This window comes from Tursiops truncatus, chromosome 11 (assembly GCF_011762595.2).
Source record: "Tursiops truncatus isolate mTurTru1 chromosome 11, mTurTru1.mat.Y, whole genome shotgun sequence".
NCBI classification, from domain to species: domain Eukaryota; kingdom Metazoa; phylum Chordata; class Mammalia; order Artiodactyla; family Delphinidae; genus Tursiops; species Tursiops truncatus.
Genome location: NC_047044.1, coordinates 69147846 through 69173321, shown reverse-complemented (window position 1 = coordinate 69173321; position 25476 = coordinate 69147846). Strand labels below are relative to the sequence as shown.

The following is a 25476-nucleotide window of genomic DNA, read 5'->3' as shown; positions in this document are numbered from 1 at the left end:
TTTAATAAATGTAGCCAACAGTCAAAAAATACCCTAAAAATTTGAAAATGAGAGCTATGTACATCTGGCGGGGTTTGGGACTTGGCCACATTAATGCTCTTTTCCTTTGCACCTCCTGTGGCACTTTGCCGTGGGAAGCCCACCACGGCACCAAGTGAGTTTTATTACTTTGGTGGCTGAGCAAAGTTTTCTTTTCTTCCATTAGCAAACAGAATCTTTCTTTAAAGCAAGACACTGGCAAAGTTATTTTTAAAGTGGATATGTTACATAAATTTGATCTTAAGGGATCTAGGAATTTTCAGTGAACTCTCATAAAGAAAGCAAGCTTTGTGCTACTCCACCCGTTTTATCCTTAACCACTTTAATATAAAGACTGCCCATGTCCCAAAGCAGTTCATGTTAGTTGAAAGGTGATTAAAAAAAAAAAAAAAAAAAAACCTCTTTTACAAAGTTCTTTTTAAACTTGGAGCAGGCATTTAAAGGTTAATCAAGTTGCCCATTTTCTGAATTTCCCTCTAGCCCAATTGATGCAGGGGCATCTCTTGAATTGTGAACAGGACACAGGGAACTAGGTCTTTTAATGGCTACTTCACAAAAAGGTCACCTGGTAAATATTTCAATAAACTCTTTTTCACACAAGTGCATCTGTTCCCAACCTGTGTGAAAAAATAGGCTGATACTAACCACCTTTCTTGAGTCTTCAAACGACCAAGAAAGGAAAGAAAGAAGACGGGTGGAAGCAATGGATTTTCATATGCACGTCTTTCACATTCTCAGGGAGATGGCTCAAGGAATGCCCAATTATAAATAAGAACCCTCTTGGTGTATTAAAGGGTAAAAATCTGGGGGTCACATTACATAGTACAGATGGAAATACATCTTACAAACACAGTCAAAACAGGTGATCTGTATAAACCTGCAACTTTTATCTATCTGCAAACTTAACCAAACTTATCCCATGCTTAAATGAAATTAAACCGTGTCAGCCACAAAGTTCAGGATAAAGATCTTGGATGTCAGGGACTTCCCTGGTGGCACAGTGGTTAAGAATCCGCCTGCCAATGCAGGGGACACGGTTTCGATCCCTGGTCTGGGAAGATCCCACATGCCACGGAGCAAATAAGCCTATGCGCCACAACTACCGAAGCCCGTGCACTATAGGGCCCACGTGCTGCAACTACTGAAGCCCGCGCGACTAGAGCCAGTGCTCTGCAATAAGAGAAGCCACCACAATGTGGCCCATGCACCACAATGAAAAGTAGCCCCCGCTCACCTCAGCTAGAGAAAGCCCGGGTGCAGCAACAAGACTCAACGCAGACAAAATAAAAATTAAAAAAAAAAAAAAGATTTTGAATGTCAAACATAGCATTCTGAAGCAAGTTTTTATTAACTAGGCATTTTGTAAATAACATTTATCTTCAAAGTACCAAACACAGTACTCGTCCCCAGGCAAATAGTAAGTGCCTAGGAACAACAATTCAACAATGTTGAATTAACTTATGACCCTAAACATTCTTTCCTCTGAAATATATTTTAACACTTTAATTGAATTGACCATGGCTTCATTGATAAAAGGCACTTCCTATCTTTAAGCTAATTTTATTTCCATTAAAATGGCCTTTGCAACACAGGTAATTTGAAACAGCAAGCACACCTATAATACAGCAGCTTTACAAAGTGTTGTTTTGTATAGAATGTGTGATTATGAAAATCAAGGCTATTCTGAAACACTGCAAATAATAGAAAAACAAAGAACCAGTAAGTGCAAGCACCTGAATTTTAGTCATGTAATCCTTTTTAAATTAATTTTTTCCTACTAACCCAATAGTAGATTAAAGTTTTCCTGAAATAAAAACCAAAGTTAAATTATTGAGTAAATATTATTGTAATAATTACTGTTTAAATTTTTCACATTTACCTTAAAATTCTTCTTTATTAGTTATGATCCTTTTTAGAAGAAATGTTTGTTTGGAAGACAGTAAGGCACAGTGGTTAAGGAAATGGGTTCTAGAATCATCAAGACTTGGTCCATATGGCAGCTCTGCCACTCACTAGCTGTGCCACCTCCCTGGGCCTCCATTTCCTATTCTCTAAAGCAGGGACAATAATGGCACCTACATCAACAGCACCAATAAAAATGATCATTCATATAAAGCACTATGCCTTCTACACAGTAAGTGCTCAACAGATGTTAAATGTCACTATTACGAATGGACCAAAGACCATCATAATGGGCAAGGAGGGGATGAATGCCTTTTCCCAAGAAATCCGTGTGTTTTCCTGCCTAGAGGGTAGTGAGAGGTTCCGTGGTTGAGAAACAGAGAGTGCAAGTGCAAAATCGTGGCCAGAGAGGTCTGGAGGGTGGGCTGGGACCACTTTGCAAGGGCCTTGCATGAGAACTCCGGTGAAGGGTGATCCATTGGCATGTTGTAGCAGGGCCAGGCCATGATCAGATTGCTCTTCAGAACAGGGACCATGGCTGCAGTGTGGAAAATGGTTCAGAGGAATGCAGAAAGAAGCTTAGGCAGAAAGACTAGTTGGGAAGCTGTTAAATAATCACGGTGCCTTAAGTGTGGCAATGAAAATGAGAGGAAGGCTTAGATTTGAGGGCGAGTTCCCAGGAAGACACAATAGTCTATGGTGCTTGAATGTTACAGGGGCCATTGTGAAATGGCCTTGTCAAGGACAGTGTGTCCAATATCAAACTGTGGACCAGCATTATCTCTACACATTCAGATGATCAAGCAGTTAAGAAAGGAGAAGTGAGGAAGTCAGATTGGGTCACTGGGAAAGGGTAGAATTTAAGGGTGTGTTTTCCTAAAGGAAAACTGCCTCCTTCTCTCTTCCTTCCAACCCAAGATGCAACTCAAGATTCACTTAGCAGGCAACAAGCACTACTGGAGGCCCCATCTCATGACCAGGATACCTTGTCATGAGAAGACTTTACTGGGAGCCCATGAAGACATGGCATGCAGAGGGCACTTAATAAACGCGTGTCCGTGAATTTGATAAGCAGGAAGTGAATAAAACAGTGGACTGGGTCTCAAAATTACTTGAATCTACTGAACTCCTGTGTTGTGAGTTTTTTCATTTATAAAATGGAGATGAGGGCTTCCCTGGTGGTGCAGTGGTTAAGAGTCCACCTGCCAATGCAGGGGACACGGGTTCGAGCCCTGGTCCGGGAAGATCCCAAATACTGCGGAGCAATTAAGCTCATGCGTCACAACTACTGAGCCTGCGCTCCTGAGCCCACGAGCCACAACTACTGAGCCCGCGTGCCACAACTGCTGAAATCCACATGCCTAGAGCCTGTGCTCCACAACAGGAGAAGCCACTGCAATGAGAAGCCCGTGACAAAGAGGGGCTCCCGCTCACCGCAACTAGATAAAGCCTGCGTGCAGCAATGAAGACCCAGTGCAACCAAAAATAAATAAATAAATAAATTTATAAAATGGAGATAAAAATGTTAGGAATTAGAGAAAGAAAATTCTTAAAATAAGCAAGACCTGATCAAGGAGTATTGATGTTGGAAAGGAATAACTACCCAAGTTCTGTATCTAATGATAAGCAATCTACTAAAAATTTTATATATACTCTATACTCTTTAATGTCTATCTAAAGTTTTATTTTGTATCTTTTTGCCATAAAGCAATTAAACAAATAAAATGAAGTGCAAGCTTTCTCAAATTTACATGGGAAAGCTAAATCTGTATGGAAGTCTTACTGTGGAAAACATTATATTTAAGGAAAGTTTTGAGAAAAACTTCTTAAGTTTGAGAAAAACTGAATGTTTGCAAGAAGTCTTCATATTTATAAAAATAAGAACATAATACTTATGGCCTGGTTTTACAGTTGCCTTTAAACATTATTTCATAATAAAACATTATTTTTTTAAAGATTTTAAAGATCTTAGGTATTAGGAAAAAGTTAAATGTATTAAATTTAAATTGCCAGAAATTTTTATAGCTATCAATCAGGCAGAATTTGATGTAATTAGAAATGTTTGGAATATAACATGAGACTCCATTTGATATTCTCACAGCGGCTCAAAAAATACCCACTGACACACCTATTAGAATGGCCAAAATTCAGAACACTGACAACACAAAATGCTGGTGAAAATCTGGAGCAATAAGAACTCTCATTCATTGCTGGTAGGAATGCAAAATGGTACAGCCACTTTGGAAGACAATTTGGTGGTTTCTTACAAAACTAAACATACTCTTACCATACGATACAGCAATCACACTCCTTGGTATTTACCCAAAGGAGTTGAAAACTTATGTTTACAGAAATATGGATGTTTATAGCAGCTTTATTCATAATTGCCAAAACTTGAAAGCAACTAAGATGTCCTTCAATAGGTAAATGGGTAAATAAACTGTAGTACATTCAGATAATAGAATATTCAGCTCTAAAAGAAAGAAGGTATGAAGCCATGAAAAGACATGGTGGAAACTTAAATGCATATTCCTAGGTGAAAGAAACTAATCAGAAAAGGCTACATACTGTATGATTCCAACAATACGACATTCAGGGAAAGAAGACAGTAAAAAGATGAGTGGTTGCCAGAAGTTGGGGGAAGGTGGAGCACAGACGATCTTCAGGGCAGAGAAAATACTCTGTATACTACAATGATGAATACAGGTCGTCATATCCCATACAATATACAACACTATGAATGAACTGTATGTAATGTAAACTACGGGCTTTAGGTGATTATGATGCATCAGTGTAGGTTCATCAATTGTAACTAACGTACCACTGCGGTGAGGGATGCTGATCGCGGGGGAGGCCGTGCACATGGCAGGGCAGGAGGTATGTGGGAAATCTCTGTACCTTCCTCTCAGTTTTGCTATGAACCTAAAACTGTACTAAAAAAATTTTCTTTTAATCTGTTGAGTGTGAAAAAATCAAGAAATAATCATCACATACCTAACATGTAGGTGTATGACGAGCATGTGAATGAGCTGTATTAGCTAATTTTTTAAGGATCGCACAGACCTCCAGCATCTTAGTTAGAAAGCAGTCCTTGTAGCCTCTCACATAAATCTTCATGTGAAAACCAAAAGATGGCTCTTTGCCTCTGAAGTACCACCACTAAGGGCAGCTTCCCTTGAAAGCAGCCCCTCTTCCTCTGTACTTTTTTTTTTTAAAGAATGGATGTGTCAGATTTAGACCTTCTGCTCTGTGGCACTACACACGGAAACACTTACAAAATTACACTAAAAAATGGCAGGTTCTTTTTTTAATTAGGAAAAATTTCTAGTCCTTCAAAACTAGATATTTTGCTTTGATTTTATTTGTAATCAAAATATTTCTCTGGAAGCATTTTCTGTAGGCTTAATTACTCAATTAAACATGTTCCTGTGTGACTTGTATGTCGCCACTGCATGATAATCCTGCAGATGGCAAAGATTTAATATGGAATTAAACTAAGCTATTAATTATATATACAAGTTAAAAGAAATCTAAATGAATGACCTCTAAAAAATGTTTCTCATACTTGTCTACTTACCTGGGAGATACAAGAGTCAAGCTAGAAACTGAGTAATGATGAAGTGCTTGTACTTTGCTACTTGTTTTTATGAAATAAATACTAGCCTTTTATTTAAAATGCCACCATAGGATAAAAATGTGATTCTTACAGAAGTCAGGTCATCTCAGATCTACTGCTACTATATCCGATCGAAAACAAAACTATCCCAAGCTAGTACGACATGGTGTACTTTCATGTACGTTGAACTGAGAGGCAGACAGCAAAGTCTGTAAAAGATGATTTTCACTGAAGACTCATGTTAAAGTGAATAAATGGAGAATCTTTTTTTTTGCAATCAGATGGCAAAGATGGGAAACATTCACTGCAAGTTAGGAATAAAAGAGTTATGTAAATATTTTTATCTTGGATGGTTATCTCCTCTGGAGGGAAGACAAAGCAACTAAATAATAATCCAAAATGTACAGATAGTAGAGTCTTACATAACATTATCTTCGGGGACTAAAAATTCTTTTTTGGTAGTTCTGAATACCATTCCGTTGAAAGTCAGTCTTCTCTTCTCCCCTCCCTCATAAGGGGAAAAATCCAGCTTGGAGTTTCTGTTCATGGAGGTAGGGTTTGGATCAAATTCATTAGATCCAAAGTTAGGAAAAAGGAAGAATTTGTCAAGTTGGATTAAATTATGGATTTTTATTTCTGCTTCTTCCATTGGTAGACAATGTAGTTCATTATTTTAAATGAAACACTGACAGAGAACCTGAAACTCTTTATTTTCTACTTTAGAAATGCCATGAATCATTCCCCCTAAATTATATTGAAGTCACTGTTTAATGACTTGCTAACTTCCCTAGTCAAACATAAGCTCTCTTTTTGAATCGGCATTTTCTTTACTACTCCCCTGGGGAAACGAAAGAGAGTTCAGTAACTCCTGAAGGTTCCTGACTTTTTCTCTAAGAGTCCCTGAGACGCTAGAGAAAAGTACAAAAGGCAAAAACCCTAAATAAGCAAGGAAGGTTTCACAGAGGATCTACTGGCCAAGTGACACAAAAAATTAAGTGCACTTTGTCCAGTTAATATTACAAGAAAAGCACAACCTTGTTCATCGAACATATGCCTTATCGCTAAACATCCTAAGGCTTTGTTTTTAATGTACGATAGTGTTAAAACAGTGGTACCTTTCCACCAATGATAGATCAAATACTCTGGATCTCTGATAAATGATCTTTTAGGCTCACAACCCCCTCCCCCTTCACATGATGTAGTTTTACAAAGATAAATCAGAAAGGTTTAAAAAACTATATACTGTTAACCTTTTCCATTTCATGATTGTCTACAAGCAACAACCGAGAAAGCGTATGCGTTTTAATTCGGGAGGAAGAATAATGCTGAGTCCAACTCTGAACCCCTTACAATTCACATAAAACATGAAAATTCGAGCCAACTTTACAGACAACTTAGAGCTAATTTTGATTTATTTGAATATAGTCGACGTGATATTTTTGATTCAATGTAAAATGAGCAACAGTTAATAATCAGAAGCATATCTTTATGAGGATGATAACATAATGAGAAACAAAAGCATTATTTTTTTCTTCATTTATTTATAACATATTTCTCATTTAAAAATTTCTGTTCTCGGGCTTCCCTATTAGCACAGGGTTAAGAATCCGCCTGCCAATGCGGGGGACGCAGGTTCGAGCCCTGGTCCGGGAAGATCCCACATGCCGCGGAGCAACTAAGCCCGTGCGCCACAACTACTGAGCCTGCGTTCTAGAGCCTTCGAGCCACAGCTACTGAAGCCCGCGTGGCTAGAGCCTGTGCTCCGCAACAAGAGAAGCCACCGCTCACCACAACTAGAGGAAGCCTGTGCGCAGCAATGAAGACCCAACGCAGCCAAAAAAAAAAAAAAGGAATTTCCATTCTCCCAGCATTTCTACTTCTAGCAGTAAATCCTAAAGAAGTAATCAGAGATGTGCAAAAAGATTTATGTACAGCGTGTTCCAAGAGTAATTTTTAATACTGAAAAATAAGAAGTACCTTGAAGATTCAACATTATGGGACTGATTAAGAATTAGTTAAATAATTATATTCAAGTGGTATAAAATTGTGCAGCTATAAAAATGATGCTATAGAACCAGTGCTGTCCAACAGAAATAGTGTGTGATATTTGTAACTTTAAATTTTCCAATAGGTGCATGAAAAAAAGTTTTTAAAAAGTGAAATTAATTTTATTACTATATCTTATTTAACCCAATATTTCAACAGGTAATCAAAATAAAAATTAATAATGAGGCATTTTCCCTTTTTATGTACTTCCTCTGGAATTTGATGTGCTTTTTTGTAGTCACAGCACATCCTAATTCTAACTAGCCACAATTCTAGTGCTCAACAGTCCATGCTGCTGTGGTGACAGTACTGAACAGTGCAGTCACAGACAATACTTAGATCTAGAAAGTAGTTAATAATGTATGAAAATTTCAAAACAGATTATATGAAATATCTATAGTATGTTTCTAATCATATGCTTTAAAAATTCATGAACAGGAGAAAAAAGCATAGGAGGGTATATGCCGAAATGCTCACGGTATTATTCTAGGAAGCAGGATTATAGTTATTTTCTTGTTTTCTTTTTTCTCTTCTGTATTTTCTAAATGTTTGAAAATAAACCTGTATTATTTTGAATTTAAGAAATGATTCTGTTAACAGGCTCTAGTCAGCACTGATTAGATTTATGATGACCTTAGACATTCAACTCTTTCTAAGAATTTGATCCCTGAAAAGTAACTGTATTTATTTTGTATTTCATACTAGTGAATACAAATTTCATTGTCCTCAGAGAATAATTCACCACTATGTACAAGATTTTGAGCATGAGCCCTAACATTTGCCCCTTGAATGCAGTGTGTGTATTTACAGTATAAGAACTGTGAGTAAATTATTTCATTGCCTGTTAAATAACCATTTCAAGTCTAGACAAAAATCATAAGTAGCCATTATTTATAAAGTTTCCATTCAAGGTACTCGGGAAATTGTATAATAAATAGGCAATGTGACCAACACCTCCTCGTACCCCAAATCACACACAAAAAAAGAGAGAGAAAATATATTAAATGGGCAAAGATGCTAAATACAGACAAAATCCACTTTGAAAAAGTGAGACTAAACTAAAATGACTGTTACAAGCTCGGCATCCACCTTCAAGCAGCAGAGAGCTTACTCTGCTGACCCTCTTCATCACTGTAGCCCACCCTCCCAAACCCCACAAAAAAGGCTCTTAAGACAAACCAGCCTATATTTCCTCTTCAACCATCTCTTCTCAATATTCCCCATCACTGTCTAGCTCTCTGGCAGTCCTCATTTTATCCTCAGCAAAATTCCTGGGGCCCTTAAGGAGGTCCAGAAAACGTCTGACATTAACTAATTTTACTGATAAATATTTACTGAGTTCCTATTTACTGCATTAAAGTGGGGCTTATATCAGATAGGAGAAATATACAAAAACATAAAAATACAAAAATAATTTTAAATGGTGGTAAGGAAAATAACGGAAAAGAAGAGAGTGCTATGGAAGAAGATAATAGACTGGGGCTTGGGGCAGGAGCAGGGTGGTGGTCAGGAAAGCCCTCTCCAATGACAAAGGACAAACCCACTGTTGCTGAGGCCTGATGGATGAGAGGGAAAAAGCGGGAAGAAGTGCCTTGCTGAAGATGTGCATGTCCCAGCCCCGGGTGGACGAGAGCAGGTAAATTCAGGAATCTAGGGTTGGCTGGGTTAGGGTTAGGGAGTGGAAGAAGGCTGGAGCCACTCCAGCCCGTGGGAGTCTAGCAGAGGGGCCAGTGTGTAAGCATGGTCATTGCTAGTATTAACAACGACAGCAGTAGATAAAATATAAGCACTTTTGAGAAGCTAGGCACATGCTAAGAGCTTTACACACAATCATGGACTAATTCCTCACAGCAGCCCTTTGAGATGGGGATGATGAAGCACCTGTGAGGTTAGAACCTTGTCTGAGGTGACATGACTTGTAGAGGGCAGGGTAGGGGGTCTGCTGACACAGCATCCTCTTGGATGAACTGCCTCTCTTCCAAGTTTTGCACCCTGATCCATTGTCACCAGAGTTATGGGCAAAGGCAGAGTGTTTTGAAAGAGGATACTGGAAAAAAACAAAGAAACTGAGATTTCTGTTCCTAGAAGGAGAAACTTATCTTATGGACACGAAAGACCAAATTCGCTCATGTCTGAACCACAGAGGAAGGACAAAGAAAAATATGTGTAGCATGCTATAGGAGATACCTGCAGGTTTTGTCTTCCTGACACATTATTTTCATTTTTTTCTAGTAAAAACTATTTTCTTTGGGCAGCTCTCCCTCCCCCACTCTCAGTCTACAGTGGTTTTGGTAGGGCAGACCCTACCCCTGGCTTGCTTTAGGGCTGAGCACATGACTCTTCACACCTAGGCAACTGGAACATTTCATTCCCTAGAGTTACTGGCTGCTTGAGGGGTGCCAGACTCTGCGCTGTGGTGCAGAAATATGTTGATGAACAAGACACAGTCCCTTTCCCCCTTGGAGTTCATAGCTACTCCAGAGGGAAAAGGAAGGAAGCACAGGTGAGCATACCTACATCATAATTTACCTACAAACTGAACACAGTGCAGTAAAAACAGCACCTGATTAAAAAGAAAGTCTTGGTTCTCTAGTCTAGACATAAACATCGTCCACTGAACTCTATAATGAAAGGCTCGAAAGTGCAGAGGCCAAAAGACAGGGAGACCTGGAAGATGAGAGACCAGCCCTGGTAGCAGCAGCAGCTATGGGCAGAAAGGCTTAGTTAGAACCAGAACTGCAGGAATCTAAGTGGACTCTGGTCTGTTTCCAGAAATAAAGCTGCTAAAGAAAGAAATCAATCTAGGAACTGAGAAGAGAATGTCAGGGGGGACACCACAAAGAGCCATGGTGAAAAATGCCTCCAGCTGCTACAAAAGGACATGAACGCTGCAAGACTTTTCTGGCCTTTACCACCATAGCTCTCAGTAGCTCATCTCTCCTCCTGACCAATTACTGTATTTCCCTGAGCAGTTCTATATCTGGCTCCCTCCTCAGTGAGGCGGGACATGAACTGCTCTGCCAAACGCAGGATCCAGGGCCCCAGAACTTACCAAGAGCACCTGGCTTCTGGGTTCCTACATTCCTGTGTGTCCAGCCTTCAGACGGGGCCTCTTCCCAACTCGCTGTGCAGATGTGTAGGTTTTTCACCCTACTTGCTATGAAGACTCATTAAGTTTCATGCCCAAATCACAGATTTAATTCATATTTAGTGGAGGTGAATGCTCTTCAATTAACTGTTTGGAAAAATTACATGTAGCCCACCTAGAGTTATATTCATTCTTCTCCATTCTACAAGATCTCAACATAAAGATCCCATTTGGGTGTTGCTAAATTAAAACGCCTCACTCAACACAAATACGCTTCCTGAATTATCTGTTTTGTGTTAACTGGGACCTGAGGGGAGACTATTCTTGAATAAATGCACCAAGGAACAAAAACCAAAACCCAGTAATAATGGACCAAGTCAAACGGACTTAAATACCAACTCTAATGATTTGAGCAGTCATTTAACCATCACATTGATTCACTTATGCAACAAATTTACAGTGAGTGTTTACTGCGTATCAGACAGTGATCTAGGCTTTGGGGATAAGGCGGGAACAAGACATTTTCTGAATATTTTGTATGTACTGAGTACCAAACTATGCCCTCCTCCTTCATGGAGATAAATCCATCTTTCCTTCCTACTTTATTGACTCTTCCCAGGATATACTCTTAAAAATAGCATGTCCATGTCAAGGCTCAGTTGTTCAAAGAAGCGTTCTTTCAACAAAAGCAGTCTTGTAACAGTAATACAAAAAAACAAAAAACAAACAAAAAAAAACAAAAAACCCAAAACAAACACAAAAAACCTTTAAGATCATCTAATTCAACCCATCATCTACAGATGACAAACCTGAGGCAAAGTAAGTTAAGGGTACTTCCCCCAGGTGGTCCATATCATTAGTGCTGAAACAAGTATTAAATCTCTTGGTTTTTCATCCAGTGCTTTCTTCTCCTGCACCGTCCAGTACGGTAGCCACTAGCCCCATGCGGCTCTCTAAGTTTAAATTTAGAATTAAAAATTCAGTTCCTCAGCTGTACTACCTCCGTTTCAAGTGCTCAACAGCCACAAAAGCTGGTGGCTCTTGTATTGGGCAGCGAACAAAAGAGACTGTTTCCATCATTGCAGAAAGTTCACTGGACAGTGCTGTGGGGTCTAAAACACACTGCTTGCCTTATTCCAGCTCAGCACTTCTCAAACTTTAATAGGCAGAGTACCCAGTCTGTGGGGATCATGTACGAATGCTGATGCTGATACAGTATAGGTCGGGATGGGGCCTGACATTATACAGTCCTCATAAGCTTCCGTCCGCAGAACTGTGCTGGGTCTGAGGACCACACTTGGCAGTATGGAGTGTCAAGGTTCTGGTTCAATACTGCAGTTAATACTGCAAGAGTTAGTGTCCTAACAGTTTAATGTGTATGATGTTTTTGTCTGCCCCATGAGATTTTAAGCTGCTTAAGATAGAGCACCACATCTTATACTTCCCATCCTTCATCATGACTGCACAGCGTAGGGGCAGACCAGGAGTAAGTTTTCCTATCTATAAATGCATTATATTTGGTGCAAGTTACTGCAATGCTACACATAAACACACACACATAAACAGTTTCTTTCTTTTTTTTTTTTTTTTGCCACACTGCACAGCTTGTGCGATCTTAGTTCCCTGACCAGGGACTGAACCCAGGCCCTCAACAGTGAGAGCACGGAGTCCTAGCCACTGGGCTGCCAGGAAATTCCCTGTTTTTCTTTTCAAAAGACACCAGGTCTTTGATCTAACCATTCACTGCCTTTGATTTCCCAAAAGTGAGACACTGGTAGCTGTACTATGTCAACTTCAAGAAAACACATAGGAATTAATTGTATTTAATGGTTTTAAAATGAACTGTGAATTTTACTAAAGCATACATATTTAAAATAATTTTTAAATAGTTGAGAAAAAATATATAAGGTATATTTGATAGCTGAATGGATGCTAAATAGTCTCCTGAAAGTACAATTGAATATCCAACTTCTCTCTAAAATTAGAAAATGATTAAAATATTTACAAAAATAATACAATAAGAAATTTTATCTGTGTCTTTAAATTACTGTGGCCTTATTTCCTAGCCTGGAAACACAGGGCACCCTTTCTTAATGGGACAGCTGACAGCTGTCTTGGTATGAGCAGGCACTTCTATAATTCTTATCATAGTTTTCCATCAGCAATTTCCATTTTCCTAGAAATTTCAGTGATTACTATATGTAGTCAGTTATTAATTAAGAACTTTGCATTAGGTTTAAGAGTTCAATCACTTTTGTATCTAAAAGTCACATATCTATGCATTAAGCTTTTAAAGAAATGAGTCCTCTGTGCCTTTCTAAATGTATTCCTTATAAAGCAACAAGAAAAAAAAGTTTTATTAATGCACAAGACTGAAAGAAATGTTAAGTATGCTAGAGTTCTGGTTTTGATTTTGGACTTCAGAGAAAGTAAAAGAAGCAGTGGAACAGAAGAGCCCTTTAATTACAATCCAATGTCCTAGAGAAGACTATCTGATATCTCTTCCAGTTGGCATTCGAGCCGGTGTAAGAAAATCAACTGCGATGAGTACAACACAAAATCATCCCACCTCGTCAAGATAATCAGGGATTACACTGTGAGTATGTCATGAACCTCCCTAGTTTTGTTTAAGACCTTCTTGGACACATTAAAAGATGGAAATGTTTCAAGAGTTAAATCAATAAATTTATTTATGCTACACAACCTAAGCCAATAAAAGTTTGTGCTAAGATTCCTCAAACTCCCACTTCATTTTGGGGAGGGTAACTAAATGAGCATTTTTTCCCCTAGGAGGAGAGTAGACTGCTCTCTGGCAGGAAGGTGGCAGCAGTATGATGGTTGAGAGTTTGAGTCTGGAGTTACTGGCTGCATACAAATTCTCCACTCAGCCTCTTCATCATGTCAGCCTTAGGAAAATTAGCTATCTCTTTAAGACTCAGTTTCTTCATCTGTGAAATGGGAATGAGAACAGGATTGCTGGGAGCATTTAATGCAGTACTGATCATATGGCACTTGACACAGTAAATAAGCATGTAACACACAGTAAGCTTTAAATGAACCTTAATTATTTTTACTAGATCTGAAAGGGATATATCATAGCTCAGTGGCCATGAAATATTTTCCTTCACTTTCATCAAGCTCCTTTAAGACCTCTTACTTTGTGTTTGCATCTAGAAATCTTCCCTTAAAATATTAAAAAAAAACATCTATTTATGAGAGAAATAAAAGATGTATTTGGGGATTTGTTTTTTCAAAACAAGTATGTTATCTGCTCACCTGGAAATGCTCTATAGCCCCTATTCAGAGAGAAAATGATTCAAAGACATTGAAGTACAATCTCAATAAATATAGTATCAATACCCAGATTGAGTCAGTAACATTAGATACACTCTTCTAGAAGAAAACTTTCAGTCATGGGGTTGCTGAAGTGAGGTCCAAGTAGCTGAGAACGAAGTAGAAGTAGACAAATACATAATTTATATTGCACAGGGGGAAAATTTGACTTAGTTCACACAGAGGACTGTTTTTGTCCTTCAGTATCTAGTTTGGTTGTTGCCTACACAAGAATCATGTCAACTCCTCTCTTTCCTTACTGAGCGCAGAACTGACAGAGAAAGAACAAGAACCGTTCTCCTCATCAGGGACAGGAGACAGTGGTCCCAGGAACAATCGCTCGGGCTGGCCAAGCTCCCATCATCAGCCAAAGAAAGGGCTTGTGTGTCAGCACAGTCAGGTGAGAAGGGGTCTGATGCACACACTCCCTGCATCAGGGTGACCTGTCTCTGAAGGGAGGGCGGTGGACACATTCCCATTGAAGATGTTTATGACAGTGCTAGTCAGTAACAGAATCCAGGCCCCCTCCAGTCATATAAATTCTCCACTCAGCCTCATCATGTCAGCCTTAGGAAAATTAGCTATCTCTTTAAGACTCAGTTTCTTCATCTGTGAAATGGGAATGAGAACAGGATTGCTGGGAGCATTTAATGCAATACTGATCATATGGCACTTGACACAGTAAATAAGCTTGTAGCACACAGGTGCGGGGCAGGGGGGCGGCCCAGGCGCGGGGCGGTGGGGGGGCGGCCTGGAGCAAGGAAGAGAAACAGGCTTGACACTGCACGTGTGCATAGCACTGTCCCATCGACAAGGTCATAACAGAACTCACTTGACCATGGTCCTCATGAGGTTGGTACAGTTATTTTATCTCGTCAAGAAATGAAGGTCTGAGGGGAAGATGGCATGCCCAAGAAAACCAGCAACGTGGCAGAGGTAGGAACTCCATCCACGTCATTCTGTGGGCAGAGGGCGAGAAAAGGGCTGTGGGGAGGGAAGCACTGAGAACTCGCCTGTGGCAGCACTAGATTTCACCAAGATGTGGTTCTTGTGGCCTTTGGTTTTATTTTCTCCACTGTCAAAGCAAGTAAGGTTCTAAAACTAGGGTTTTTATATAATTTTTCATAATATCATCAAATATTTAATCTCTATTCAAAATTTTCAGTTTGTTTTTCAATTTCTTTTTTTTTTGGCTGCGCCACTTGGCTTGCGGGATCTTAGTTCCCAGACCAGGGGTTGAACCTGGGCCCTCAGCAGTACCAGTGCAGAGACCTAACCACTGGACCACCAGGGAATTCCCTAAAATGTTTTAATAGCAGCTTTTTCCTCACCTAACCAGGATCCGAACAAAGTGGTACACTGCATTTGGTCACTAGGTCTCTTTAGACCTTTTAGACTAGAATAGTGTCCCCATCATTTCTTTATTTTTTTTATTTTTTTGTTTTTTTTGTTTTTGTTTTTGTTTTTTGTTTTTTTTGCGGTACGCGGGCCTCTCACTGTTGTGGCCTCTCCCGTTGCGGAGCACAGGCTCTGGACGCGCAGGCTCAGCGGCCATGGCTCACGGGCCCATCCGCTCCGCGGCATGTGGGATCTTCCCGGACCAGGGAACGAACCCGTGTCCCCTGCATCGGCAGGCAGACTCTCAACCACTGCGCCACCAGGGAAGCCCTCCCATCATTTCTTTAAATCACACTGGCTTTATGAAGCATCACAACTGTTGTCTTCTAGAAGGGCCACATTCTGGATTTGGTTGTTTCCTTATATCGTCTTTTAACATATTCTGCTAGCCCCTCTATATCCTGTAACCTGGGTCAGGTTTGACTGGATTCTTGGAAAGAAGATTTCACTGGTGGTGGTATGTTTCACATTGTTTCACATCTCACCTTGCTTCCTATTGTTCTACATCAAGAAACATATAAGATCGCCCCACTGTTACGGAATTTCAGAGTGATCACTCCGTTTAGTTGGTGAGCACCATATTTCTCCATTTTAAAAGTGGGTTTTGTTTTACTTTGTTTTTGTCAATCGTTAGTATACGTAATTTTTTTGGTACTATGTAGATAGGCTATTCCTCAACAATTTCTCAATTTTTGTAGCTATTTTTTATGTTATGTTTGTAAATGTATCATGTTTTACCAATTAAAATCCTTCTGCAACATTCATTATTTGGGTTGGGAATCTGGTGAGCCAAATCTGCCCTACTTCCACCTCCCAGTGTTACCTTCATGGACCTAACTGCAGGTTCAGGCCTTTTCCTCCACCTGCCAAGTAAAGATGGTGGGCCTTACCTTTTGCAGGACAGGGGAGTTCCATCGGGATATGGACAGAATTCAATCTCTACCCAAAACTCTAAGAACAATGCTAACCATCTGGTAAAATTAGTTATGCTTTTGAAAATGTCTATTTTTATCAAAGATTTATATACACACACACACATACACTTTTTAAAAGCAAAACAATGCTAAAAGGCTCACAACAGAAACAGTAGTCATTTGGCCACCCTTGACCAACAGAGTCAACCACTTTTAACTCTTGTAGTTATTTCTTCCACTACTTACCTCCATATTTCTAAATAATATGTAGAACTATTATACTTAATTTAAAAATTTTAGTCATTATCTCTGACTTCCTCTTACAGTAGATGAGGATTAGCTGCTTTTCCTAGTACTGGCTTTGGAGGAGAAGTGAACGTGAACTCCTAAGGTGACCACACTGAATTTTTTTTTTTTTTTTTTTTTTTTTTGGTACGCGGGCCTCTCACTGTTGTGGCCTCTCCCGTTGTGGAGCACAGGCTCCAGACGCGCAGGCTCAGCGGCCATGGCTCATGGGCCCAGCCGCTCCGCGGCATGTGGGATCCTCCCGGACCGGGGCACGAACTCGTGTCCCCTGCATCGGCAGGTGGACTCTCAACCACTGCGCCTCCAGGGAAGCCCGACCACACTGAATTTTGACAACCACTAGCACATGGTTAGTGGGCCTTAAAAATACTGTTGAATGTCATTGGATGAATGATATAGATATCCAAATGCATAAAGCCAGGATGCATTCTGCAGTTTCTCATAGCAAGTATGCATTGAGCAGAATGTAGGAGAAATACCTCATCTTCCCAAATCACATACATTAAGTCGGTTATTTGTATTTTGTTTTAGTATGTTCTTAGAAAACATTAAAATTCAACACATTAAAATATTTTTAAAAGAGGAATGTCATGAAACTAATTAAAAGGACTCAGGAAAAACATCTCTGCAGCCCAAAGATTTTTTTTCAAGTAAATTCTTAATTGGCAGTAGAGAAAGAAATCTCTAGTTTCTTACTTTAGATGTGAGAAAGTAGTCTTTTCTAAACAATGATGAGCAAACATGCTTGAAAATATATGGGAGACCTTCCCTGGAGTCACGCAGGCTCAGAATTCAGCCCTTTGCCTCACAGAATTTCAAAGTTTGACGCTAAGCCAAAATAAAAGTATAAGTTATGAATACTCTGAAAAGACTCCCACCTCATTAATATGTCTCAAAACACATTGCTTAAGGGTAAAGTTAATTAAATCACAGTCCACATACATTTGAAATGGACGGATAATCAATCACAGACAAAATTATGTTATACAAAGACAAAATAGGTGTAGTGGACACTAACAAAAGTTAAATGAAAACAGATTCATACAATGGAAGGAATTTTTCACCTGACTTGCTGCTGCCTCTTTGTATTATCCAGCTTTCGGGACTATCTGAGGCAAATTGATGAAAGAATTAAATATTCTTCTTTACTTGGAAACCTTTAAAGTGGCAAATCTTCCATTTAGTACTTGAGAATTTCTCAAGCTGACTTCAACCAGCATCAGATTTTCTAACAAGGCACGAAAACTCTTAAATTTACTGGCTGAATTACGTAGCTTTGTGCATTTTCCAAGAACTCACTCTCCATGTTTTGTTGTGTGTCTTTGGGCCTTTCACTTTCATTGCATTTCAACTATTTTGCAAGAAGAGAAAAGAAAGAAACCGAAACCAGCCATTTTGATTACTTGTTAACAGTTCTGACAAAAGAGACCCTGAGTTTTGTTTTTTGTTTTTGTTTTCTGTAATTAGCTGCAGGCTCCAAGTATGCACGTACTATTACTAACAGGAGCAATCTGGAGCAGATGTGAAATTATTTTCTGTAGCTGGAATAATTTCTATCCCCTGTAATATTATTTCCCTTATATGTCTAGCTTTGATAACATTGAATCTCAGAATGGGGAGGCTCTTAGAATGAGGTACTTTCAAACCTCCACCTGAGGCATCTTCCTAGCAAGGGCTGATAATAGGAAGTGGTGCACCGTGGTCAAAAGAGCAAGGGGTTGGGAGCCAGATAGTTTTAACCACTTCTAACAGAGGCTAACAACAGATACCCAGGAAGTACTTGGGCAGTTATGTAATGTAATAGACACACAAGAGTCAGTAGCACAATGCAATAGACAAAACCCCAGGATGTAGAGTTTTGTAGACACCTGTGTGTTTCAGGATAGGTTACTTCTCTTCTCTGAGGCCCAGCTTCCCCGCTGCCAAATGGAGAAAATACTACACCTAATTCACAATGTTATTTTTAAAAACCAAATGGGACAAAATGTGTGAGGGTCAGAAAGTATGAGCTACCATTATTAGAACAATTCAGATTAAAAACCGGGAACTGGATAAACCTACTTTCAAGGTTCTCAGATGAACAGTATTATGTACCTAATGAAGGCAGCGATTTTTATAACTGACAATTTTAATTTATGAGAGAAGAAAATCAAGGTTAAAGTTCACAGTATAGATAGTAGAAAACATACCTTCTATCTTTAAATCTCCCTAATATATGAACAGAAAAATATGTATTCGTGCTTTCTAAGCATAAGCGTAATACAGGCGACAAAAAGGACAATCCTGGGTCCTCCCCCAAGGACAGTCCATCTAGGAGTACACAGCAGTCACGCACACCGGAATAACGAACTACACAAGACCGTATAAGCTAAGTGGTGAATAAAGGGTCCGGAATAATAAGTTCCAAGGAGCAAGGGCTGGCTCCCTTTCAGGAGGTGTGGTCAAAGGGGGAGGGCTTCCCTGGTGGCGCAGTAGTTGAGAGTCCGCCTGCCGATGCGGGGGACACGGGTTCGTGCCCCGGTCCGGGAGGATCCCACATGCCACGGAGCGACTGGGCCTGTGAGCCATGGCCGCTGAGCCAGCGCGTCCGGAGCCTGTGCTCCATAACGGGAGAGGCCACAGCAGTGAGAGGCCCGCGTACTGCAAAAAAAAAAAAAAAAAAAAAAAAAGAGTAGGGGGAATTTGAGCTGGGCCCTAAAGGTCAGTTTTCCGGAGAGGAGGTGGGGAAGAGCAAGGTCATTATTTCAGATGGAAAGAATGTGCTGGCCTGTCCAACCCCCATCTACAATTTAAACTAATGATAAAGCTGCAGTCCAGAGTCTCAGAAGGTTCCCTGATTTGGCGTAAGAAGGGAGAGAACTTGTAACTTTCTAGATAAGGTCGCCTCCCCCCACAGGAAGCTAGAATAAAGGTATGAGGGGTAACATTAAGGAACAATTGGCACCCATCCCAGCGTTCCTCATCTGCCCTGTGGCATCGAGGGGTCTTGCTGAAGCTGGTCAGAGGTAAGAACATACATCCAACAAGCTACAGCAGAATCCACACCAAATGGGGGTTTGTGAGAATACAAAATAAAGTGTAAGAAACACAAGAGGGAACGGGTTGAAATACCTGTTGTTGTTAAGCTTATCTTGACATAGTTGCATGGGTCATATGCAGAGTTCTCAGAGTGGGGCTTCCACTGACTCAAAGTCTCCTTTATGCCCTGGGATGGTGTAATGCCCCCATCTTCCACCCTACTGCTACTGACCATCTCCACTTGGGTGACTCTAGGCACCCTTTCCTTTCTCCTTCCACAGTCTATCTCATAGGATACGCATGCCTCCTCCCAACAGTGGCCTAATCCAGAAACCTGAAAGTCCCCATGGACTTCTGTCTCTTCCTTAGATTCTTTAATGGATGGGTCACTATCTCCCCAGTCTGGTCTCACCTCCTATAATCTATATATTCTCCAGACTGCTGCCACAAAGAGTATCACTTGCAGGATAAAAATCTCAACTCCTTTTTAGCAAGGCAGAAAAGGGCATCATTATCTGGCCCCAGCCGACCCGTCTGACCTGAGCTTCCAACACTCTTTCCTTGAAATTTGCACCCTGGCAACATCTAATTACCTGAGAGGTCCCGGAACCCACCCTGCTTTGGGGCCTCCCCGTGTTGCAAACACTCTCCCCTCCCACTGTGCTGACAACTTGGAACATTTCTATTCATCCTTCTAGCCTTAGCTCAAGTCCTTTCTCTGCACTGATTCTTTCCTGACACCTGCCCATGTGCTGAGATGCTCCTGTCCATGTATAGCCTAGAACTGTGACAATTTACAATGTCTGTCTTTGCACCTGCTTTGTAAGCTCCTTGAAATCAGGAACAAAAACCTTTTTCCTTCCAGCTCTAGCATCCTGCACACAGTGCCCACCCAAACAAAACTTTGTTGAGCAAATGACTAATTTTAAAATGAAAAAGAGAGGAATCGATATTATTTGGTTAAAATCAACAAGTCTGAAGAAATCCACTGCAAACATTATAGTCTATTTAATTGGAGGTGGGGTGGACTTGCATGGGGATATTCTCCAACAGTTTATCTTTTCTTTGAAACTGTCAAGCCAATGAAATAGACTCACGCATGTTGTACAACAGGGCAAGGAAGCAAAGGAGCATTTGTTTAAAAGAAATGACCTCTATGGTACTACCTGAATTTACAGGGTTTTGGAACTCTTTTCCACCCTGCTGATACTCAAATTTAACTAGAATATTTTCAACCTCTTCTCTACTACCAAAACAACAGAAATACCACAAAAATTTAGAAGCAGCCAGACAACAGAGACCTAGCACTAACTTAGCTTTGAGAACTCTCAAAATTACATTCAAAGGCCCCCTATAAAATGGGCGATGTTATGAAATTGTCTTTGCATCCCTCGAGGAAAAGGGTGACACACAGACTCATGCTGGAAATCGTAGGACTGAACTCTAAAATCCTCAAGTTTTGAGTATTTGGTTAATTGCAATCATTTACTTTCCTTGGGAATTAATAGAAACCATCTGCTTAATGATAATGCTGAGCTCTGCAATTATTTGAGGAAACATGTGCTGTAGTCAGCGTCTTACTGAGGAAGCCTGCTAGACATACGTATTTTTGTTTTATAATTAAAGCCAATCACATTCATTAATTTAAAAATGCTGGGTTTTTAAAATTTATCAGCACCACCCTTGTTAATATGCACCTATGCAACCTTTAATTTTAAACTTACGGTAGGTTAAGTAGCTGTAATTGTACAGATGGCTGTGATCACACATCAGAATGTTGAGGTGATCATGAGAAAAAAATAAAGATGAGAAATAAATGTCCACTCTGAACCACATACCCGCCTCTGGGTCTCATGCCTGTGTTCGGAGGGATGTTTCCCTCTCCTAGCAAACAGGAAAATGGCTGAGTGCTCCAAACAAAATTCCTTTGAACTGGTCATCTCTCAAAGCTCCTGCTAAATCTAACTGCAGTTCTGCTAGCAGATGTGAAGAAAAACAGGCAGCTTTTGTTACACGGCAGCCTAGAAAACGGGAAGAGCCAACGTCTCCTCTGAATGGCTGTAAATATTGATCCACCTGTAAAGAATAAGGGTGCCATCTCTGAATGGTGGCAAATAAATAAAGCAGGAGGAGAATAGAGGAAAGAGAAACACACACGTTGGGCCAAGAGCTCCAAGCCAGTTTCTTCTGTGTGTGTGTGGCCCAAGGGAGGAGGAGATGTTTATTTGGACATCTTCCCTTCCGAAAAGAAGCCAGCTGACTGTCTGCTTTTGTATGCGTCCACTGTTAGAGCCCAGTTAACTTCATAGGCAAAGACTGTCCAGTTTTTAACCAATGTAACGAAGGATTTTGAATTTTTAAAACCAGTTGGTAAGAAACAGCTAATCCTCACCACTCCAGCCCACCAAAAAAACCCACTTTGGCTCTACAATGTTTAACTAGTTATTACTATGGTCCTTAACCTACAGAACAGCAGAGGGGTTAAGAAGATGGGTTTTGCAAAGTATGACAGACACTGATTAAAATCTCCATTAGCCATTCACTACCTGTATACATTTAAGAAAGTTACTTATGTCCTAACACTTTATTTTCTATTTCTGTAAAATGGAGAAAACAATAGTATCTACCATAGAGGGCTGTGAAAATCAAAAAAGATAATGGGGCTTCCCTGGTGGCACAGTGGTTGAGAGTCTGCCTGCCGATGCAGGGGACACGGGTTCGTGCCCCGCTCCGGGAGGATCCCACATGCCGCGGAGCAGCTGGGCCCGTGAGCCATGGCTGCTGAGCCTGCGCGTCCGGAGCCTGTGCTCCGCAACGGGAGAGGCCACAACAGTGAGAGGCCCGCGAACCGCAAAAAAAAAAAAAAAGATAATGTATGAAAAGTGCTTAGTCCAGGGCCTGGAGCAGAGAAAGTGCCCACAAATATGAGTTATCTTTGTCATTTTTATTCTTATTATCATTATGGCCAGTCTTACGGTAGAAACTAGCAGGAAAATCTTAGGAATCATCACGATTCCTGAGGGATCACCCCTGCCAGGGGCATCATTGCCAGAAAGGAGGCATCCTCTCTCTTCTTTTGAAAAGGAATCCAGGGAGGAAGTTGAAAGAGTTGGGCTGAGATAGCTGTGAGCAGTACCACAAGCGGCCGTTCTATCAGAAATGTACATAAAGACCCTGTTTTAAAGCTGAGTAAACACAACAAATCTTTTGGCAAAGAGGGAAGAGGTGTTTTAGGATATGAATATTTGTATGCCACCCTCAGTTTCTTTTTTTAAAAAGTTTCAAACAAATATGTCCATTGTATTATGTTATCAAAAGGCATATGGGTTCTAGAGTCAGGGGGACCAGGGTGCCTCTCCCGAGCTGCCATTTACCCTAGGTGACCTGGGGCAAATCACTGAATGTCTGCCTCAGTTTCCTCCTTTGAAAAGGGGTGATAATAAAAATACTCATCAAGTTATGTAAGCATTAAATAAGCTGATACTACAATGGGGCTTAGAACTGAATTCATTTTGCTTATCATTGTAAAGATCAAAAGAGATAATGCATGTATGTAAGCCTTGCAGGTATTAAGTGCTCACTACACAGTACCTATCATTCTTACTGTAAAGAAATTAGAAAATAAAATGAACGAACCAGAAAAAAGTAAAATAACTCAATTTTTAAATGGAAACTTCTAGAATTAAATAGTATAAAAATGACCAGAATTGTGGTTGGAGAAAGACACTATTTCTAAGAAAACTATGGAAATATTTTTCCCTAATAATCCTTTTAAAAGGAGTCTGGACTAAGACGTTCCAAAGGTGGGAGATGACTTCTGTATTTCCCTTTTAGACCCATTAACAGTTCACAAATTATTCAGTGGAGGAACTATTAATAGAAACCTGTAAGACAGCAAAAGTATCACACGAAGCAAGGCAAATGCCTACTAAAATGGGAAGCTCCAAGTTCAATAAACCCAAGAGAAGCAAGGGAATGCATTTATTAATGTCAACAAGTCCAAGTCCTATTCGAGGTGGAGGTTTTAAAATATGGAACTTTCCCCCTAAAACCCAGGTTCAAGTTCCCTTCATCAACTCTTTCCCTAAGGCACTGGGCAATAATGGGTATTAATATGAAAATTTCTCTAGTCTGAATCACAGAGAATGGACCTAGACCTTTTTTTAAACCAAGAGTGCCATACTAGGTAGTGTGATACAGACACTTGGAGGGGATGGTCCACTTAAAAGTATTGCTTTGAGTGGGTAGCTTTAAAAAAAAATTTCAAACTCCTTTAGAATACACAAATTCTGTTAGATTATAAAGGAAAATAGAATAAACTTAGGCCAAATATGTTGGGGGGTTTAAATAATATTATTTTGTTTAGATATGTGGAAAACAATAATCTTTCTGTGGGACTATAAAATCAGTTTAGCAATGTTTCTTTGCTTTCCTTTTCTTATCCCCACATCCAAAATTTAAAATCTTTCACAACCTATGTACTGATTACTACATACATATAATTAATTTTTAAAATAAGAATGTACAAAAATAATTATTTCTAATGTATTTTCAAGTTTCAAATGACACAAGAGCTCAGGGTTAAATTTTTTCTCATGTTTTTTTATGGTCTAACACATAATTTTGAAATGTGACACACGAGTATTTGTAAATTATAAGAGTCTAAATATTTTAACAATAAGAAATAAAGCTTACTTATTCAAGAAGAGCTTTTTAAAATCGTCCCTCTAGGATCCTTCTAGAATAACCATTATTCCTATAACAGCATTTCTTTGTATGTTACATGGTTACTCAGAATTAGCAACAACCTTACTCTTATTCCTAGCGCATATAAACCTTTCATTATCTGGGAACCCAGAAAGTAAAAAGAATTACACCTTTCAGCATTTAATCACCAAATTTGATTTTCTTTACGAATAGCCTGAAGGCAGGTCTGTAATATTATGTACCTCTTAATTCCACTTTGAAGGTAGGCAAACATTTACCACCCCACTTAGTTCCTGAATACAATCCATATTCTTGTCTGTGGTTCAGACATAAAGCCCTATTGATTATGTTCAAGTGGCCACTTACAAGGGTGCCTTAAGCAAGTGCTTGTTGAATTCACTGAAGGAGGTTCTCTGGCCTTGATGGAGGCAAAATGCTACAGACTTCACCACCACCGTGCCCCAGCTTGAAGGCTTCCTAGGGTGGAGGATGAGGCCCCAAACTGGAGATGTGGTCCTCCGACCTTCACGGCTTCATCTCACAACATGCTCATCTTTGTTCTTCCTAATAACCACCAACAGTAATAACTACTACCCACACAGGACCTAAGCACTGGATATAAAGCAATTAATTTCGTCCTTACAACACCCTAGAGTGGAGGGACTATTATTACCCCCACTCTACAGAAGAGATTAAAGGACCTGCTTGAGATCTGCCAGCTAGCAAGTGTGGCAGCCGGGATTCAAACAAGCACAGTGTGGCTCCAGGCCTGAGCTCTCCCATCTTGACACTTATACAGAGATAGGGTCTTGCACAAAGTAGGACCTCAGTAAATCTTTATTAAATGACTGAACAAATGACTTCTACAATTAGTCAAGACGTCTATACAGTCAGTCCTGACTTCCCAGTTTCTACACATAACTCCATTATGAGTTTCAAAGGAGGATTTAAATGGATAATGCAGAAATTTGCTCAGCAAATATTGCAGAGCACCTACAATGTGCCAGGCACCCAGGCTAGAAGGGGACACTGCCCTGCCTCCAAAAAGCTCTTGGGCCAGTGTAGGACACAGACCAAGAACAGGCCACTAATTGCTACCAGAGCATTGA

The 25476-nt window shown here is 40.0% G+C and overlaps 1 protein-coding gene and 1 non-coding gene across 3 annotated transcripts in view; both read right to left on the bottom strand.

Moving 5' to 3' along the window:
- Positions 1–25476, bottom strand: part of PRICKLE1 (prickle planar cell polarity protein 1) — a 106137-nt gene that overhangs the window by 53188 nt on the left and 27473 nt on the right. The window lies entirely within an intron of this gene.
- TRNAT-GGU (transfer RNA threonine (anticodon GGU)) lies at positions 15246–15318 on the bottom strand. The gene has a single exon. It is a non-coding gene; the product is annotated as a tRNA-Thr (tRNA).